Source organism: Chiloscyllium punctatum, chromosome 22 (genome assembly GCF_047496795.1).
Source record: "Chiloscyllium punctatum isolate Juve2018m chromosome 22, sChiPun1.3, whole genome shotgun sequence".
NCBI lineage: Eukaryota > Metazoa > Chordata > Chondrichthyes > Orectolobiformes > Hemiscylliidae > Chiloscyllium > Chiloscyllium punctatum.
The window spans coordinates 7,698,719-7,705,769 of NC_092760.1; positions in this window are offsets into that span (position 1 = coordinate 7,698,719).

Here is a 7,051-nt window from a genome sequence, read left to right on the forward strand (position 1 = left end):
AACAAAGCGAGTGTAGTTCCCTTTATAGATCGAACACTCCCTTTTCAAATGTTACTCTGGCATTCTATTGTTCCCAACAAGTAGTCAACATCACATCTATCCACACTGCTCTTCACCTGCCACATAATTACTCTTTCACTCCATTTGTCTTAACCACCTTGAAGTTTTGTTTTCACATCGTCCTCACTTTCCAAGATCCTAGTTGCCCTCAGCAGACTTGGAAACTTTGCATTTGATTCCCTCAACCAGGTGTTTGAGATGTATTGTGAATGTCTGGGGGCCAAGAACGAATCATTGTGATGCCACACGAGCCTTCCAAACTGAAAACCATCCATTTATTCCTACTCACTGTTTCCTGTCAGCTCTCCAATTGTAACACCATGTCCATATATTATCCCCTATCCCAACTGCTGTTACTTTGCACAATAGGCTTGGGACTCTATTAAAATTCTTGCTGAAAATCCAAGTTCAGTGCCTCTATTGTTTTAAGTAGTTAATCTACCAGTCAGTTTCACAAATATGTTTCCCATTTCATCAATATGTATGCCCATTATTTTCATTCCAATATTTTCTCCAAATTATTTATTTACGAATTTCATTCCATATCCTTTTCTCATCATCCATATCCTTTTCTCCTATTGCTGGGAAGGCTTTGTTTATGTCGTTTGCTGTGAAGACAAAAGTGAAGTTGTTGTGTCATGTTTCCCTGTTTCTCCATTTTCCATTCTCCATTCCCTGGTTTAAGACTGGAAGGAAGCTGACACCTTGACTAGAAAAAAAAAACTGTTGTCTGTTCACACTGTCCATCCCCCTTGTAATCTTAAACCTGAATTACTTACCCACTCAACTTTCTCTGCTCCAAAGTAAATAACTCGAGCTTATCCAGCCTCTCTCCACAGCTGATATGTTTCATCCCGGGGAACATCCTGGTAATTCTCCTCTGCACCTCATCCAGTACAATCACATCCTTCCTGTAATTTGGCTCCCAGAGCTGCACACAGTATTTAATTTGGCCTTACCAAAGTGCTATATAAAACTCTTACAATCTTTAGGTCAATGAATAAAGGCTTTATCTGTGGTCCTGCTTAACTAATCAATGATCATATTCAGTCACATTCAGGGATGTGTGGAGAAGCACCCGTTGAGCTTCCTAGTGTGCTGCCATTCATGAAGTCCTCCCCTATCTGGTTTCTTCTTCCAAAGTGCATCACCTCATATTTATCATGGTTACATTCCAACTGCCATTGACCTGCCCATCTGACCATTCCATGTATATCTTCCTGTAACATAAGACCTCCCACCTCACTGCCAATCACCTGACCAATCTTTATGTCAAACACAAACTTGCTTATCACACCACACACCCCCCCCCCCACCCCCACCCCCCCGACTCACTTCACATTCATAACACTTATGAATACCACAAATAATAAGGGACACAGTACTGATCTCTGCGGTACATCAGGGAAATTAGTCACCAGTCATACAAACAGCCTTCTACCACGAAGCTGATTTTGGATGCAACTTGGTAAGTCACTAATAGGTCACACCTGTTCACTGGTTATTCGGTACTACTTGAGGTACCTGTAGAATATCTGGGGATTCTCCCGAATCTTGTCCTGCCAGCAGGTTTCCATGCACCTGTGTTAGTCAGTCCCCTCCGAGTGAAGAATGTCCTCCTTATTACGTTCTTAACTGACCTGTCCCTTATCCTGCCATTATTTGCTTAAATGTAGAGTAGACAGCCAGAGAAATAACCTGTTTACTTCCACCTTGTCATATGTTTCGTAGATTTTCTAAATTTCACTGTTCTTTGAAACTGGAGAGGTCACAAGACAAGTCTCCCCATCAGAAAATCTTGTCATCTGAGAGATTAATCTGGAGAATGTCCATTGCACGTCCTCTGTGATCAGTATACTCTTTCTTAGATTGGGTTACCAACGCTGTACACAATACTCGAGGTACTCTCTCACCAACACTCTATGCAACTGCTTCATGATGTCTTTCCATTTATATTCAGATTCCCTTAAACAAGATCCAACCTAACTTTAACTTTCCAATTACATGTATTCCTCCAAATACTATTCACGTTAATTGCATGTACGAACTCACTATGTAATTTCTCACAGAAAAACTTCTGCAAATCCAAACACACCACTTCCACTTGTTGTCCATGGTTTATGCTGCAGGAACAAAAATCATCAAATGGGAATTCTCTTCCCCAGAAGTTTCATCCCAAGATAGCAGGTCAACATCACCACTTCCAGTGTAATAATAAATGTTGGCCTATCAACAACAGCACATTCCATGAACAAATCAAAAATGATAAACTGCAGCAGAATTAATTGGATAGGAACAAGACTGATAGATAAATGCATGCTGCCTTCCAGAATTGTGCTCCCTGTGTACTTTGACTTTGTGCAGTTTCTGAGTATTTATTCAAAGTTGAGTTTATTCAACATTTGACACACGTGAATGGAGGAAAATTGTGGACCGACAGCAAAGTGCTATGGAGACCACAATCAGATCAGCCATGAGCTTACTGTCTGATCGAGCAATGACAAAGTGTCTAATGACCCACTCCTGCTCCTCAGTCCTATTTCCTATGTTCCATTCAGTCCTTACAACCACCAGTACAGGAGCAGATAGAGACCACTTGCTCCAAATACCTCGTCCGCAGTAACACAGGATACCATTCAGTCACTCAACACTGTGTGGTTTGGTGTGGGTTGGAAAATGTGATGGGAAATCAAGGCTGGTTACGAAAGAGTCCTCCCATCTCTTTACAGAGAGTCTTCTCTCTGCCACTGGGGTTTCATTTGTCGGTCATATTGTAGACCCAGATTCACTGTGAATATCTGGCCCAAATCTCTCCCAGAGATGGCTCACAGAATACATGTCTCTCACTGTCCTCAACATTCAATAACAGCACTTCCAGGAAAATTACAACCATTCACTTTCCAAAGACAGAATATGAGAACATAAGAAACAGGAGTAGGTAATTCGGATGCTTACGCCATTGTATGCGATCATGTCTGACCTACTGTTGGCATTAACTCCTTTTAATGCCCAATTCTTCAAACCTCTCAGCACTCCAACAGGTCAAAAATCCACCTATCTCCTCTTTAAATACTTGCAGTGATCTCGCTCCCCTAACTTTCTAGACTTGAGAATTGTTGACATTCACTACGCTCTGTGAGAATAAAACACTCTCCACACAGACACCATCACCTATTAATGTTAACAAAAGGGGTTAACTGATCTGCTCAGGTTTGAGGGATTGAGCTGGATATCAAAGCCGGATTTGATTGAAGATTTTATCCTCAGAGGCAATTAAATATCCAGAATCATGCATCCTGACTAAAATAAAAAAAAACAAGCCATGGAATTTATCAGCTTCTCAGTGTCTGTGTAGAACATAATGAGTGATTGTCCATCACCATCACGTTTCAATGCAATGACTCTTATTCTCTGATAGTGCAACAGATTAACATTCACTCAGTCCTCTTTTACCATCAGCCAGAGATTACTCTGGTGAAATCCCTTAATACTGTCTCTGTTGCAATGAGATTATTCCTTTTAAAAGAGAGAAAATCTATCCACAGTATCCCAAATACTGCCTCATCAATACTCTCAGCGATGATCACAATAATTCCTTTCCCTCACTTACTGGTCTCTGTATCTTAATTTGACATAAAAACCCATTCCTTCTCTATGCACTGCCACTGATGTGGAATTTAAAAGTTCCTTACATCTGTACGTCAGCATCAGTAACGCCAGCACCAGAGATGCCCGTGGAGATGATCATCGCTGCTGGGGAGAGACTCAGTTAGAATGATTGCACTTGAAATGGGGAATGGACACCTCCCTGAATGGAAATGAAGTTTAGGAATAAGGAAAACAGGCAGAGGAAGGGAGCTAACTTTATTTTTGTTCTTCCCTCACGTGATGTGGGCAGCCCTGGCCCGAACAGCATGTTATACCAATCTTGAACTGAGTGACTGGTTCAGCTGTTCCACAGGACAGTAAAGAGTAAAACACATTGCTGTGAGTTTGCACAGACCTGACTGGGGAAGGATAACCTATTGATTTCTTTGAAGGACATGAAGTAAGCAGATGGGCTTTTTCTCACAAATGATGACAGCTTCATTTCAATTACATTAATTTCCTTCATGACATATCAACAGATTATTATTCTGTGCCTCTAGATTATGTGCAATGACTTAAGCAGCATGCAGTGCCTGTCTGTCTGACAGATTCTGTGCAGTGAACAAGTTCCAGATGCTCAAGACCAATTATTCTGTTATTAACATGTGGTTAGAAGGTACTGGTAACGTGTGTCCAGATTTAACAAAGACACAATTGATGATTTATTCTGAAGATGCACTGACGCTGAGAATGAGATTGGGATAACACGATGATGGGATTGGACAGTATCTGTGAGTGGGGAGGATATGGAAATGTAGATCTGTGCAGGGCTCGAAGGATTATGGAGTTTGACAACAGTCTGGTTCCTCCTCGCATACTGGTGAGTAATTTGTCATGAGTAATTTGCTCGTTATAATTTGTGTGAAATGGAATATTTTATTATAAGTGAAAATGTTGATGTCCACCTTTCTAAATTTTAAATAATATGGGCAGCAATTCAGTTTAACCTGGCTTAATGAGCAGATAGAATGACTTAACAGGAACACCAACTGTAGCGAGGATGGGATAGTAACCAGCTTGAATAACCAGCAGAAAATTATAGATCCACCAAGCTAATGATATCCCAGGCTGGGAAATCCAGTAAAGACCATAAGATAAACTCCTGTCCATTGTTGGAACATTCCACTCTAAATGTCTCAGTTTCTGATCCATTGTTGGAACATTCCAGTCTAATGTCCTCCGATTCTGATCTATTGGTGGAACATTCCAGTCTAATGTTCTCAGATTATAATCTCCCCTCCCCCTCTCTCTGGAGCAGTTGATCCCTGTTAGTGCTGTCGGTGAGCTCCTGCTCATACTATGGAATATCACATTGAACCGAATCCTTAATTAATAGAAGAGGCAAATCCTCCCATGACACATTTAGGATCCCCAGAGACTGACATTAATAACATTCGCTGAACTAATAGTTCCAGTTAACCCTCATTTCAATTCAATACTATCTTATTAAACTTCAAAATAATGATTAATATTTATACATTCCGATAGGGCTATATGAGGGTGACTGAGGGAGCAAATGGTGGGGCTGGTTGGTCGACTCAATTTAATCTGCCTTGGATATGGGAGTAATACTGGAGATTTATCAGAACATGAATATGCTTCCCTGTTTATAAACTGAAGCATACATCCTGTAACTGCTGCTCAGGCTTTACAATATTAATAAAACACTGAGAGAACCTCTATCATCCATGATCTTGAAGAAAATGTCCCTTAGACTACGTGCATTTACAACAGACAACGACATTATGTTAACAGCGAATTGTACATAAGAGACAATGCGGACTGCAGATGCTGGAGAATTCAGTGTAGATAAAGTGTGGTGGGGGAACAGGCAGGGCTGGTCAACTAACAGCTGAGGAGCAAGAGAGTCAACTTTTCAGTCAGGACCCTTCTTCATGACTGGGGAGGGGGAAGAGGGCTGAGAGAAAATGGGTGGTGGGGTGAGGCTGGGAAAGGTAGGCAATACGTGGACGAAGATGAGTGGTGCCTCCAAGCATCTGGTGGTGAGGGAGCGGCGGTGAAGGAGGCCCAGGACCTCCATGTCCTCTGCAGAGTGGGAGGGGGAGTTTAAATGTTGGGCCACGGGGCGGTGTGGTTGATTGCTGCAGGTGTCCCGGAGATGTTCCCTAAAGCGCTCTGCTCGGAGGCGCCCAGTCTCCCCAATGTAGAGGAGAGCGCATCGGGAGCAACGGATACAATAAATGATATTAGTGGATGTGCAAGTAAAACTTTGATGGATGTGGAAGGCTCCTTTAGGGCCTTGGATAGAGGTGAGGGAGGAGGTGTGGGCGCAGGTTTTACAGTTCCTGCGGTGGCAGGGGAAAGTGCCAGGATGGGAGGGTGGGTTGTAGGTGGGCGTGGACCTGACCAGGTAGTCACTGAGGGAACGGTCTTTGCGGAAGGTGGAAAGGGGTGGGGGAGGGAAATATATCCCTGGTGGTGGGGTCGGTTTTGAAGTGGCGGAAATGTCGGCTGATGATTTGCCTTGCGCAGGCAGAGGGAAGAGTGGGTAAGGAGAAACTGGATAGTGATCTTGTATGACTTCATGATTTTAGGAAGAGGAAAGCCACATGTTAGAGATTTGAAATAGTGACCGGTATTTTGGGCCCAGAATTGTGCTCTGTTCACATCTCTGGTGTTCAGTATTGATATCTACTCGAGAAACGTCATAGTGCAGAGTGTGTTTACAGGATTTCTTTCCCTGATATAGTAGACTACTGATGACAGCCATTTAAACCGGAAATCATAGCCAAGCAATTAAAGGTGTTCATAGTTTATCTCAATGGCACAGCAAATGCACTCAACATCATACAGTTGAGGCTAATAACTTGTACTTTTTTTCAACGAGAAATGTCCCCTGTATAATTTGGTAATGTTAACCAGAATTTAATAAACCCATATACTTCAGATATGACCCAATATCTGGGCATGGTTTAGGCCTTGTGTAGTGGGTGGTGCCCAAGTTTCTGATCCAGAACTCTGAATTCGATTCCAGTCCATGACTGTCTGGTAGTGCCCCTATCTCTGGAGAAGGTGGTGTGTATTCATGTCCTATGGAGGTGTATCACAGCATGTTACAACAGGCTGATGAACAAACACACAGGAGCATCATGTTGCAGCTTTAGGGGCTAATGCTGAATGATGGTAGTCTCCATATCACTGCGCCGAAAATTCTAGTTTCAAATCCCACAGAGCTGTTTCATAATATGTTTGAACAAGTTGATTAAACTTTTTTGGAATCGAGCCTTGATGGAGAATTAAGAGGTACGACTACTGAATTTGAGACTATAGACCCAGGATGACTGAAAGCACAGCCAACTGTCTTGATTGGAGTCACATTTAC